This window comes from Pelobates fuscus, chromosome 3 (assembly GCF_036172605.1).
Source record: "Pelobates fuscus isolate aPelFus1 chromosome 3, aPelFus1.pri, whole genome shotgun sequence".
NCBI classification, from domain to species: Eukaryota; Metazoa; Chordata; class Amphibia; order Anura; family Pelobatidae; genus Pelobates; species Pelobates fuscus.
The window spans coordinates 394817904-394832118 of NC_086319.1; the positions used below are offsets into that span (position 1 = coordinate 394817904).

The window sequence follows — 14215 nt, forward strand, 5'->3', positions numbered from 1 at the left end:
AATTCTTAAAGTGAGGTGTTGTTTTATCCAATTCAGTAGACGTCTTAAGAAATGTTTTGGGTGCTTTAAAGCTGAAGCAGGATGTTCTTTTCTATAAGAGTTATTATTGGCTTGATTAACAGCTGTTCATGCGTGGCAAATTTTACCTTTATGAAATTTGGCCTTTATGAATAATGCACAATACACTAAAAATGTAATATTTGGCAGCGGTGGGATTTGAACCCACGCCTCCAAAGAGACTGGAGCCTAAATCCAGCGCCTTAGACCGCTCGGCCACGCTACCTTCGATTACAGGCACACAGCTTATTATCAGGAACACGTACAGTTGGTTTCAGTTTTTTTCCCACTTCTTTTCACGGTGGGGTTAAATTGTCTGTCGAAGGGTCACAAGTACCTGCAATTTCTGTTGTTGTTGTTTGAAAACCACAAAGGACAAGAAATCTTCGACTGAGACTTGAGTAGAGGAGATTTTACCTACAGCAGAGGAATGATTCCTTTGAAGTAAGTACAAATACATTTTGGAATTCTCAAAGTGAGATGTTGTTTTATCCAATTAGGTAGACGATTCCTTTGGAGTAAGCACAAATACATTTATGAAATTATCAAAGTGAGTTGTTGTTTTATCCAATTAAGTAGACGTTTTAAGAAATGTTTTGGGTGATTTAACTGGAACACGTACAGTTGGTTTCATTTTTTTCTGCCTTTTTTTCACGGTGGGGGTAAATTGTCTTTCGAAGCGTGACGAGTACCTGCAATTTCTGTTGTTGTCGTTTAAAAACCACAATGGACTAGAGGTCTTGTACCGAGACTTGAGAAGAGGAGATTTTACCTGCAGCAGAGGAATGATTCATTTGCAGTAAGTACAAATACATTTTGGAATTCTCAAAGTGAGGTGTTGTTTTATCCAATTCAGTAGACGTCTTAAGAAATGTTTTGGGTGCTTTAAAGCTGAAGCAGGATGTTCTTTTCTATAAGAGTTATTATTGGCTTGATTAACAGCTGTTCATGCGTGGCAAATTTTACTTGCCACTTTGAAGTTAAAAAAAAGCCCATTTTAAATCCCAAACAAAAAGAGCCATGAACGTGACTCTGTTTTCAGTGATCATATGAGTTGACAAATGGACAATTTGGCCTTTATGAATAATGCACAATACACTAAAAATGTAATATTTGGCAGCGGTGGGATTTGAACCCACGCCTCCAAAGAGACTGGAGCCTAAATCCAGCGCCTTAGACCGCTCGGCCACGCTACCTTTGATTACAGGCACACAGCTTATTATCAGGAACACGTACAGTTGGTTTCAGTTTTTTTCCCACTTCTTTTCACGGTGGGGTTAAATTGTCTGTCAAAGGGTCACAAGTACCTGCAATTTCTGTTGTTGTTGTTTGAAAACCACAAAGGACAAGAAATCTTCGACTGAGACTTGAGTAGAGGAGATTTTACCTACAGCAGAGGAATGATTCCTTTGAAGTAAGTACAAATACATTTTGGAATTCTCAAAGTGAGATGTTGTTTTATCCAATTAGGTAGACGATTCCTTTGGAGTAAGCACAAATACATTTATGGAATTATCAAAGTGAGTTGTTGTTTTATCCAATAAAGTAGACGTTTTAAGAAATGTTTTGGGTGATTTAACTGGAACACGTACAGTTGGTTTCATTTTTTTCTGCCTTTTTTTCACGGTGGGGGTAAATTGTCTTTCGAAGCGTGACGAGTACCTGCAATTTCTGTTGTTGTCGTTTAAAAACCACAATGGACTAGAGGTCTTCTACCGAGACTTGAGAAGAGGAGATTTTACCTGCAGCAGAGGAATGATTCATTTGCAGTAAGTACAAATACATTTTGGAATTCTCAAAGTGAGGTGTTGTTTTATCCAATTCAGTAGACGTCTTAAGAAATGTTTTGGGTGCTTTAAAGCTGAAGCAGGATGTTCTTTTCTATAAGAGTTATTATTGTCTTGATTAACAGCTGTTCATGCGTGGCAAATTTTACTTGCCACTTTGAAGTAAAAAAAAAGCCCATTTTAAATCCCAAACAAAAAGAGCCATGAACGTGACTCTGTTTTCAGTGATCATATGAGTTGACAGATGGACAATTTGGCCTTTATGAATAATGCACAATACACTAAAAATGTAATATTTGGCAGCGGTGGGATTTGAACCCACGCCTCCAAAGAGACTGGAGCCTAAATCCAGCGCCTTAGACCGCTCGGCCACGCTACCTTCGATTACAGGCACACAGCTTATTATCAGGAACACGTACAGTTGGTTTCAGTTTTTTTCCCACTTCTTTTCACGGTGGGGTTAAATTGTCTGTCGAAGGGTCACAAGTACCTGCAATTTCTGTTGTTGTTGTTTGAAAACCACAAAGGACAAGAAATCTTTGACTGAGACTTGAGTAGAGGAGATTTTACCTACAGCAGAGGAATGATTCCTTTGAAGTAAGTACAAATACATTTTGGAATTCTCAAAGTGAGATGTTGTTTTATCCAATTAGGTAGACGATTCCTTTGGAGTAAGCACAAATACATTTATGGAATTATCAAAGTGAGTTGTTGTTTTATCCAATTAAGTAGACGTTTTAAGAAATGTTTTGGGTGATTTAACTGGAACACGTACAGTTGGTTTCATTTTTTTATGCCTTTTTTTCACGGTGGGGGTAAATTGTCTTTCGAAGCGTGACGAGTACCTGCAATTTCTGTTGTTGTCGTTTAAAAACCACAATGGACTAGAGGTCTTCTACCGAGACTTGAAAAGAGGAGATTTTACCTGCAGCAGAGGAATGATTCATTTGCAGTAAGTACAAATACATTTATGGAATTATCAAAGTGAGTTGTTGTTTTATCCAATAAAGTAGACGTTTTAAGAAATGTTTTGGGTGATTTAACTGGAACACGTACAGTTGGTTTCATTTTTTTCTGCCTTTTTTTCACGGTGGGGGTAAATTGTCTATCGAAGCGTGACGAGTACCTGCAATTTCTGTTGTTGTCGTTTAAAAACCACAATGGACTAGAGGTCTTCTACCGAGACTTGAGAAGAGGAGATTTTACCTGCAGCAGAGGAATGATTCATTTGCAGTAAGTACAAATACATTTTGGAATTCTCAAAGTGAGGTGTTGTTTTATCCAATTCAGTAGACGTCTTAAGAAATGTTTTGGGTGCTTTAAAGCTGAAGCAGGATGTTCTTTTCTATAAGAGTTATTATTGGCTTGATTAACAGCTGTTCATGCGTGGCAAATTTTACCTTTATGAGCCTAAATCCAGCGCCTTAGACCGCTCGGCCACGCTACCTTCGATTACAGGCATACAGCTTATTATCAGGAACACGTACAGTTGGTTTCAGTTTTTTTCCCACTTCTTTTCACGGTGGGGTTAAATTGTCTGTCGAAGGGTCACAAGTACCTGCAATTTCTGTTGTTGTTGTTTGAAAACCACAAAGGACAAGAAATCTTTGACTGAGACTTGAGTAGAGGAGATTTTACCTACAGCAGAGGAATGATTCCTTTGAAGTAAGTACAAATACATTTTGGAATTCTCAAAGTGAGATGTTGTTTTATCCAATTAGGTAGACGATTCCTTTGGAGTAAGCACAAATACATTTATGGAATTATCAAAGTGAGTTGTTGTTTTATCCAATTAAGTAGACGTTTTAAGAAATGTTTTGGGTGATTTAACTGGAACACGTACAGTTGGTTTCATTTTTTTATGCCTTTTTTTCACGGTGGGGGTAAATTGTCTTTCGAAGCGTGACGAGTACCTGCAATTTCTGTTGTTGTCGTTTAAAAACCACAATGGACTAGAGGTCTTCTACCGCGACTTGAAAAGAGGAGATTTTACCTGCAGCAGAGGAATGATTCATTTGCAGTAAGTACAAATACATTTATGGAATTATCAAAGTGAGTTGTTGTTTTATCCAATAAAGTAGACGTTTTAAGAAATGTTTTGGGTGATTTAACTGGAACATGTACAGTTGGTTTCATTTTTTTATGCCTTTTTTTCACGGTGGGGGTAAATTGTCTTTCGAAGCGTGACGAGTACCTGCAATTTCTGTTGTTGTCGTTTAAAAACCACAATGGACTAGAGGTCTTCTACGGAGACTTGAGAAGAGGAGATTTTACCTGCAGCAGAGGATTGATTCATTTGCAGTAAGTACAAATAAATTTTGGAATTCTCAAAGTGAGGTGTTGTTTTATCCAATTCAGTAGACGTCTTAAGAAATGTTTTGGGTGCTTTAAAGCTGAAGCAGGATGTTCTTTTCTATAAGAGTTATTATTGGCTTGATTAACAGCTGTTCATGCGTGGCAAATTTTACTTGCCACTTTGAAGTAAAAAAAAAAGCCCATTTTAAATCCCAGACGAAAAGAGCCATGAACGTGACTTTGTTTTCAGTGATCATATGAGTTGACAAATGGACAATTTGGCCTTTATGAATAATGCACAATACACTAAAAATTTAATATTTGGCAGCGGTGGGATTTGAACCCACGCCTCCAAAGAGACTGGAGCCTAAATCCAGCGCCTTAGACCGCTCGGCCACGCTACCTTCGATTACAGGCACACAGCTTATTATCAGGAACACGTACAGTTGGTTTCAGTTTTTTTCCCACTTCTTTTCACGGTGGGGTTAAATTGTCTGTCGAAGGGTCACAAGTACCTGCAATTTCTGTTGTTGTTGTTTGAAAACCACAAAGGACAAGAAATCTTTGACTGAGACTTGAGTAGAGGAGATTTTACCTACAGCAGAGGAATGATTCCTTTGAAGTAAGTACAAATACATTTTGGAATTCTCAAAGTGAGATGTTGTTTTATCCAATTAGGTAGACGATTCCTTTGGAGTAAGCACAAATACATTTATGGAATTATCAAAGTGAGTTGTTGTTTTATCCAATTAAGTAGACGTTTTAAGAAATGTTTTGGGTGATTTAACTGGAACACGTACAGTTGGTTTCATTTTTTTATGCCTTTTTTTCACGGTGGGGGTAAATTGTCTTTCGAAGCGTGACGAGTACCTGCAATTTCTGTTGTTGTCGTTTAAAAACCACAATGGACTAGAGGTCTTCTACCGAGACTTGAAAAGAGGAGATTTTACCTGCAGCAGAGGAATGATTCATTTGCAGTAAGTACAAATACATTTATGGAATTATCAAAGTGAGTTGTTGTTTTATCCAATAAAGTAGACGTTTTAAGAAATGTTTTGGGTGATTTAACTGGAACACGTACAGTTGGTTTCATTTTTTTCTGCCTTTTTTTCACGGTGGGGGTAAATTGTCTATCGAAGCGTGACGAGTACCTGCAATTTCTGTTGTTGTCGTTTAAAAACCACAATGGACTAGAGGTCTTCTACCGAGACTTGAGAAGAGGAGATTTTACCTGCAGCAGAGGAATGATTCATTTGCAGTAAGTACAAATACATTTTGGAATTCTCAAAGTGAGGTGTTGTTTTATCCAATTCAGTAGACGTCTTAAGAAATGTTTTGGGTGCTTTAAAGCTGAAGCAGGATGTTCTTTTCTATAAGAGTTATTATTGGCTTGATTAACAGCTGTTCATGCGTGGCAAATTTTACCTTTATGAGCCTAAATCCAGCGCCTTAGACCGCTCGGCCACGCTACCTTCGATTACAGGCATACAGCTTATTATCAGGAACACGTACAGTTGGTTTCAGTTTTTTTCCCACTTCTTTTCACGGTGGGGTTAAATTGTCTGTCGAAGGGTCACAAGTACCTGCAATTTCTGTTGTTGTTGTTTGAAAACCACAAAGGACAAGAAATCTTTGACTGAGACTTGAGTAGAGGAGATTTTACCTACAGCAGAGGAATGATTCCTTTGAAGTAAGTACAAATACATTTTGGAATTCTCAAAGTGAGATGTTGTTTTATCCAATTAGGTAGACGATTCCTTTGGAGTAAGCACAAATACATTTATGGAATTATCAAAGTGAGTTGTTGTTTTATCCAATTAAGTAGACGTTTTAAGAAATGTTTTGGGTGATTTAACTGGAACACGTACAGTTGGTTTCATTTTTTTATGCCTTTTTTTCACGGTGGGGGTAAATTGTCTTTCGAAGCGTGACGAGTACCTGCAATTTCTGTTGTTGTCGTTTAAAAACCACAATGGACTAGAGGTCTTCTACCGCGACTTGAAAAGAGGAGATTTTACCTGCAGCAGAGGAATGATTCATTTGCAGTAAGTACAAATACATTTATGGAATTATCAAAGTGAGTTGTTGTTTTATCCAATAAAGTAGACGTTTTAAGAAATGTTTTGGGTGATTTAACTGGAACATGTACAGTTGGTTTCATTTTTTTATGCCTTTTTTTCACGGTGGGGGTAAATTGTCTTTCGAAGCGTGACGAGTACCTGCAATTTCTGTTGTTGTCGTTTAAAAACCACAATGGACTAGAGGTCTTCTACGGAGACTTGAGAAGAGGAGATTTTACCTGCAGCAGAGGATTGATTCATTTGCAGTAAGTACAAATAAATTTTGGAATTCTCAAAGTGAGGTGTTGTTTTATCCAATTCAGTAGACGTCTTAAGAAATGTTTTGGGTGCTTTAAAGCTGAAGCAGGATGTTCTTTTCTATAAGAGTTATTATTGGCTTGATTAACAGCTGTTCATGCGTGGCAAATTTTACTTGCCACTTTGAAGTAAAAAAAAAAGCCCATTTTAAATCCCAGACGAAAAGAGCCATGAACGTGACTTTGTTTTCAGTGATCATATGAGTTGACAAATGGACAATTTGGCCTTTATGAATAATGCACAATACACTAAAAATTTAATATTTGGCAGCGGTGGGATTTGAACCCACGCCTCCAAAGAGACTGGAGCCTAAATCCAGCGCCTTAGACCGCTCGGCCACGCTACCTTCGATTACAGGCACACAGCTTATTATCAGGAACACGTACAGTTGGTTTCAGTTTTTTTCCCACTTCTTTTCACGGTGGGGTTAAATTGTCTGTCGAAGGGTCACAAGTACCTGCAATTTCTGTTGTTGTTGTTTGAAAACCACAAAGGACAAGAAATCTTCGACTGAGACTTGAGTAGAGGAGATTTTACCTACAGCAGAGGAATGATTCCTTTGAAGTAAGTACAAATACATTTTGGAATTCTCAAAGTGAGATGTTGTTTTATCCAATTAGGTAGACGATTCCTTTGGAGTAAGCACAAATACATTTATGGAATTATCAAAGTGAGTTGTTGTTTTATCCAATTAAGTAGACGTTTTAAGAAATGTTTTGGGTGATTTAACTGGAACACGTACAGTTGGTTTCATTTTTTTATGCCTTTTTTTCACGGTGGGGGTAAATTGTCTTTCGAAGCGTGACGAGTACCTGCAATTTCTGTTGTTGTCTTTTAAAAACCACAATGGACTAGAGGTCTTCTACCGAGACTTGAGAAGAGGAGATTTTACCTGCAGCAGAGGAATGATTCATTTGCAGTAAGTACAAATACATTTTGGAATTCTCAAAGTGAGGTGTTGTTTTATCCAATTCAGTAGACGTCTTAAGAAATGTTTTGGGTGCTTTAAAGCTGAAGCAGGATGTTCTTTTCTATAAGAGTTATTATTGGCTTGATTAACAGCTGTTCATGCGTGGCAAATTTTACTTGCCACTTTGAAGTAAAAAAAAAGCCCATTTTAAATCCCAAACAAAAAGAGCCATGAACGTGACTCTGTTTTCAGTGATCATATGAGTTGACAAATGGACAATTTGGCCTTTATGAATAATGCACAATACACTAAAAATGTAATATTTGGCAGCGGTGGGATTTGAACCCACGCCTCCAAAGAGACTGGAGCCTATATCCAGCGCCTTAGACCGCTCGGCCACGCTACCTTCGATTACAGGCACACAGCTTATTATCAGGAACACGTACAGTTGGCTTCAGTTTTTTTCCCACTTCTTTTTACGGTGGGGTTAAATTGTCTGTCGAAGGGTCACAAGTACCTGCAATTTCTGTTGTTGTTGTTTGAAAACCACAAAGGACAAGAAATCTTCGACTGAGACTTGAGTAGAGGAGATTTTACCTACAGCAGAGGAATGATTCCTTTGAAGTAAGTACAAATACATTTTGGAATTCTCAAAGTGAGATGTTGTTTTATCCAATTAGGTAGACGATTCCTTTGGAGTAAGCACAAATACATTTATGGAATTATCAAAGTGAGTTGTTGTTTTATCCAATAAAGTAGACGTTTTAAGAAATGTTTTGGGTGATTTAACTGGAACACGTACAGTTGGTTTCATTTTTTTATGCCTTTTTTTCACGGTGGGGGTAAATTGTCTTTCGAAGCGTGACGAGTACCTGCAATTTCTGTTGTTGTCGTTTAAAAACCACAATGGACTAGAGGTCTTCTACCGAAACTTGAGAAGAGGAGATTTTACCTGCAGCAGAGGAATGATTCATTTGCAGTAAGTACAAATACATTTTGGAATTCTCAAAGTGAGGTGTTGTTTTATCCAATTCAGTAGACGTCTTAAGAAATGTTTTGGGTGCTTTAAAGCTGAAGCAGGATGTTCTTTTCTATAAGAGTTATTATTGGCTTGATTAACAGCTGTTCATGCGTGGCAAATTTTACTTGCCACTTTGAAGTAAAAAAAAAAGCCCATTTTAAATCCCAAACAAAAAGAGCCATGAACGTGACTCTGTTTTCAGTGATCATATGAGTTGACAAATGGACAATTTGGCCTTTATAAATAATGCACAATACACTAAAAATGTAATATTTGGCAGCGGTGGGATTTGAACCCACGCCTCCAAAGAGACTGGAGCCTAAATCCAGCGCCTTAGACCGCTCGACCACGCTACCTTCGATTACAGGCACACAGCTTATTATCAGGAACACGTACAGTTGGTTTCAGTTTTTTTCCCACTTCTTTTCACGGTGGGGTTAAATTGTCTGTCGAAGGGTCACAAGTACCTGCAATTTCTGTTGTTGTTGTTTGAAAACCACAAAGGACAAGAAATCTTCGACTGAGACTTGAGTAGAGGAGATTTTACCTACAGCAGAGGAATGATTCCTTTGAAGTAAGTACAAATACATTTTGGAATTCTCAAAGTGAGATGTTGTTTTATCCAATTAGGTAGACGATTCCTTTGGAGTAAGCACAAATACATTTATGGAATTATCAAAGTGAGTTGTTGTTTTATCCAATTAAGTAGACGTTTTAAGAAATGTTTTGGGTGATTTAACTGGAACATGTACAGTTGGTTTCATTTTTTTATGCCTTTTTTTTCACGGTGGGGGTAAATTGTCTTTTGAAGCGTGACGAGTACCTGCAATTTCTGTTGTTGTCGTTTAAAAACCACAATGGACTAGAGGTCTTCTACCGAGACTTGAGAAGAGGAGATTTTACCTGCAGCAGAGGAATGATTCATTTGCAGTAAGTACAAATACATTTTGGAATTCTCAAAGTGAGGTGTTGTTTTATCCAATTCAGTAGACGTCTTAAGAAATGTTTTGGGTGCTTTAAAGCTGAAGCAGGATGTTCTTTTCTATAAGAGTTATTATTGGCTTGATTAACAGCTGTTCATGCGTGGCAAATTTTACTTGCCACTTTGAAGTAAAAAAAAAGCCCATTTTAAATCCCAAACGTGACTCTGTTTTCAGTGATCATATGAGTTGACAAATGGACAATTTGGCCTTTATGAATAATGCACAATACACAAAAAATGTAATATTTGGCAGCGGTGGGATTTGAACCCACGCCTCCAAAGAGACTGGAGCCTAAATCCAGCGCCTTAGACCGCTCGGCCACGCTACCTTCGATTACAGGCACACAGCTTATTATCAGGAACACGTACAGTTGGTTTCAGTTTTTTTCCCACTTCTTTTCACGGTGGGGTTAAATTGTCTGTCGAAGGGTCACAAGTACCTGCAATTTCTGTTGTTGTTGTTTGAAAACCACAAAGGACAAGAAATCTTCGACTGAGACTTGAGTAGAGGAGATTTTACCTACAGCAGAGGAATGATTCCTTTGAAGTAAGTACAAATACATTTTGGAATTCTCAAAGTGAGATGTTGTTTTATCCAATTAGGTAGACGATTCCTTTGGAGTAAGCACAAATACATTTATGGAATTATCAAAGTGAGTTGTTGTTTTATCCAATTAAGTAGACGTTTTAAGAAATGTTTTGGGTGATTTAACTGGAACACGTACAGTTGATTTCATTTTTTTCTGCTTTTTTTTCACTGTGGGGGTAAATTGTCGAAGTGTTACGAGTACCTGCAATTTCTGTTGTTGTTTGAAAACCACAAAGGACTAGGGGTCTTCTACCTAGACTTGAGAAGAGGAGATTTTACCTGCAGCAGAGGAATGATTCATTTGCAGTAAGTACAAATACATTTTGGAATTCTCAAAGTGAGGTGTTGTTTTATCCAATTAGGTAGACGATTCCTTTGGAGTAAGCACAAATACATTTATGGAATTATCAAAGTGAGTTGTTGTTTTATCCAATTAAGTAGACGTTTTAAGAAATGTTTTGGGTGATTTAACTGGAACACGTACAGTTGGTTTCATTTTTTTCTGCTTTTTTTTTACCGGTGGGGGTAAATTGTCGAAGCGTGACGAGTACCTGCAATTTCTGTTGTTGTTGTTTGAAAACCACAAAGGACAAGAAATCTTCGACTGAGACTTGAGTAGAGGAGATTTTACCTACAGCAGAGGAATGATTCCTTTGAAGTAAGTACAAATACATTTTGGAATTCTCAAAGTGAGATGTTGTTTTATCCAATTAGGTAGACGATTCCTTTGGAGTAAGCACAAATACATTTATGGAATTATCAAAGTGAGTTGTTGTTTTATCCAATTAAGTAGACGTTTTAAGAAATGTTTTGGGTGATTTAACTGGAACACGTACAGTTGATTTCATTTTTTTCTGCTTTTTTTTACGGTGGGGGTAAATTGTCGAAGCGTGATGAGTACCTGCAATTTCTGTTGTTGTTTTTTGAAAACCACAAAGGACTAGGGGTCTTCTACAGAGACTTAAGAAGAGGAGATTTTACCTGCAGCAGAGGAATGATTAATTTGCAGTAAGTACAAATACATTTTGGAATTCTCAAAGTGACGTGTTGTTTTATCCAATTCAGTAGACGTCTTAAGAAATGTTTTGGGTGCTTTAAAGCTGAAGCAGGATGTTCTTTTCTATAAGAGTTATTATTGGCTTGATTAACAGCTCTTCATGGGTGGCAAATTTTACTTGCCACTTTGAAGTAAAAAAAAAGCCCATTTTAAATCCCAGACGAAAAGAGCCATGAACGTGACTCTGTTTTCAGTGATCATATGAGTTGACAAATGGACAATTTGGCCTTTATGAATAATGCACAATACACTAAAAATGCAGGATTTGAACCCACGCCTCCAAAGAGACTGGAGCCTAAATCCAGCGCCTTAGACCGCTCAGCCACGCTACCTTCGGTTACAGGCATACAGCTTATTATCAGGAACACGTACAGTTGGTTTCAGTTTTTTTCCCACTTCTTTTCACGGTGGGGTTAAATTGTCTGTCGAAGGGTCACAAGTACCTGCAATTTCTGTTGTTGTTGTTTGAAAACCACAAAGGACAAGAAATCTTCGACTGAGACTTGAGTAGAGGAGATTTTACCTACAGCAGAGGAATGATTCCTTTGAAGTAAGTACAAATACATTTTGGAATTCTCAAAGTTAGATGCTGTTTTATCCAATTAGGTAGACGATTCCTTTGGAGTAAGCACAAATACATTTATGGAATTATCAAAGTGAGTTGTTGTTTTATCCAATTAAGTAGACGTTTTAAGAAATGTTTTGGGTGATTTAACTGGAACACGTACAGTTGGTTTCATTTTTTTCTGCTTTTTTTTCACGGTGGGGGTAAATTGTCGAAGCATGATGAGTACCTGCAATTTCTGTTGTTGTTTTTTGAAAACCACAAAGGACTAGGGGTCTTCTACCGAGACTTAAGAAGAGGAGATTTTACCTGCAGCAGAGGAATGATTAATTTGCAGTAAGTACAAATACATTTTGGAATTCTCAAAGTGAGGTGTTGTTTTATCCAATTCAGTAGACGTCTTAAGAAATGTTTTGGGTGCTTTAAAGCTGAAGCAGGATGTTCTTTTCTATAAGAGTTATTATTGGCTTGATTAACAGCTCTTCATGCGTGGCAAATTTTACTTGCCACTTTGAAGTAAAAAAAAGCCCATTTTAAATCCCAAACAAAAAGAGCCATGAACGTGACTCTGTTTTCAGTGATCATATGAGTTGACAAATGGACAATTTGGCCTTTATGAATGTAACGGATCGCCTGGCACCCCGACTGGGTACCTCCGTTAATGGATGCTCCTAGCGCTTCCTGAGGACTCCAAGCACTCTGGCAGACACCACAATCACCGAACCGATTCAGCATATGAATCTTCTCAAGCATATGAATGCTGTAGACCGTTGAATAGGAACCATACGAATAGGCTTACACTCCTAGCAGTCAACTGGAACAGCGTGCAATCAATCCTTCCCCCAATAATGAGACGACACTTCACTTTGAGGGTTAAAACAGGAACTCTGGACTGGCTCATCCAGCCTGGCTTTTATTGCACTTGTACACTTACAGGCCACACCCAGGGGGAGGCATAAAATAGCCAATCACATACATGGTTCCACCCACACATCCCCTCCCCTCAGATAACAGTAAACCCAATTATACGGCACACATTTTTAGCCAGGTTCTGGATGTACCCCAAAAACAGGGGGTACACCTTTAAATCCAGCATCGCTGGATAGCCCTTATTCAGGGGGACAACATATCCAAAAACCAGTTCATTCGGATAAACAGTTCGGGAGATATAGGGTTCCAAAGATTTGACCGACCGCATGGGTAAAGTATCCGAAAACAGTTCCATGCAGGCCCGGACTGGCCATCGGGCACACCGGGCAAATGCCCGGTGGGCCGCGATGGCCGTGGGGCCGAGGCCGGCAGGGGAAGGTCCCAGGACTTCCCCTGCCGGTTTATGCAGGGCCGGCACTATCCGAGCGCCGGCCCCGCTGTATTCCATGTCGGGCCGGTGGGGAGATCAAAGATCTCCCTCACCGGCCCACATGCTATCCAATGCGGCCGCCGGCAGGGAGAGAGGGAGGGAGTCAGCCCTCCCGGAGACAGGACCCGGCGGAGCTCTAACTTGCAGCTCCGCCGGGTTCCTCTTGCGAGATCCGGAGCGTTGCCATGGCAACGACCGGATCTCGCGAGAGTGAGCTCTAGCCCGCAGGCTAGAGTTCACTCACCACGAGGACCACCAGGGAACACTGCCACTCTGCCTCCCAGTCCCAGGAACCAGTCCCCCCCTCCCAGGCTAAAGGTAAGAAGGGAAGGGGGGACATAATGCCTGTTATTTTATTTGTTTACCCCCCCTACACACAAAATCCATTCTAACATTTATACATCACTCACACCCATCACACTCAGCACTCTCACACCCATCACACTCAGCACTCTCACACCCATCACACTCAGCACTCTCACACCCATCACACTCAGCACTCTCACACCCATCACACTCAGCACTCTCACACCCATCACCCCCAGCACTCTCACCCCGAGGACTCTCACCCACAGCACTCTCACCCACAGCACTCTCACCCACAGCATACACAGCACTCTCACACCCATCACACACAGCACTCTCACACCCATCACACACAGCACTCTCACCCACATCATACACAGCACTCTCACACCCATCACACACAGCACTCTCACACCCATCACACACAGCACTCTCACACCCATCACACACAGCACTCTCACACACAGCACTCACACCCATCACACTCAGCACTCACACCCATCACACTCAGCACTCTTACACTCAGCACTCTCACCCACATAACACACAGCACTCTCACACCCATCACACTCAGCGCTCTCACACCCATCACACTCAGCACTCTCACACCCATCACACTCAGCACTCACACACCCATCACACTCAGCACTCACACACCCATCACACTCAGCACTCACACACCCATCACACTCAGCACTCACACGCCCATCACACTCAGCACTCTCACCCACATCACACACAGTACTCTTACACACATCACACTCAGCACTCGCACATTCAGCACTCTCACACACAGCACTATCACACTCGGCACTCTCACACCCATCACACACAGCACTCTCACACCCATCACACACAGCACTCACACCCATCACACACAGCACTCACACCCATCACACTCAGCACTC

The 14215-nt window shown here is 39.9% G+C and overlaps 8 non-coding genes across 8 annotated transcripts; all 8 read right to left on the reverse strand.

The window, feature by feature from the left end:
• Window positions 1–201: 201 nt before the first annotated feature.
• Window positions 202–283, reverse strand: TRNAL-UAG (transfer RNA leucine (anticodon UAG)). The gene has a single exon. It is a non-coding gene; the product is annotated as a tRNA-Leu (tRNA).
• An 888-nt stretch (window positions 284–1171) lies between these two features.
• TRNAL-UAG (transfer RNA leucine (anticodon UAG)) lies at window positions 1172–1253 on the reverse strand. Its single transcript has one exon. It is a non-coding gene; the product is annotated as a tRNA-Leu (tRNA).
• An 888-nt stretch (window positions 1254–2141) lies between these two features.
• Window positions 2142–2223, reverse strand: TRNAL-UAG (transfer RNA leucine (anticodon UAG)). The gene has a single exon. It is a non-coding gene; the product is annotated as a tRNA-Leu (tRNA).
• A 2238-nt stretch (window positions 2224–4461) lies between these two features.
• On the reverse strand, window positions 4462–4543 carry TRNAL-UAG (transfer RNA leucine (anticodon UAG)). The gene has a single exon. It is a non-coding gene; the product is annotated as a tRNA-Leu (tRNA).
• A 2238-nt stretch (window positions 4544–6781) lies between these two features.
• On the reverse strand, window positions 6782–6863 carry TRNAL-UAG (transfer RNA leucine (anticodon UAG)). The gene has a single exon. It is a non-coding gene; the product is annotated as a tRNA-Leu (tRNA).
• An 888-nt stretch (window positions 6864–7751) lies between these two features.
• On the reverse strand, window positions 7752–7833 carry TRNAL-UAG (transfer RNA leucine (anticodon UAG)). Its single transcript has one exon. It is a non-coding gene; the product is annotated as a tRNA-Leu (tRNA).
• An 889-nt stretch (window positions 7834–8722) lies between these two features.
• TRNAL-UAG (transfer RNA leucine (anticodon UAG)) lies at window positions 8723–8804 on the reverse strand. Its single transcript has one exon. It is a non-coding gene; the product is annotated as a tRNA-Leu (tRNA).
• An 873-nt stretch (window positions 8805–9677) lies between these two features.
• TRNAL-UAG (transfer RNA leucine (anticodon UAG)) lies at window positions 9678–9759 on the reverse strand. Its single transcript has one exon. It is a non-coding gene; the product is annotated as a tRNA-Leu (tRNA).
• Between the last annotated feature and the right edge of the window lie 4456 nt (window positions 9760–14215).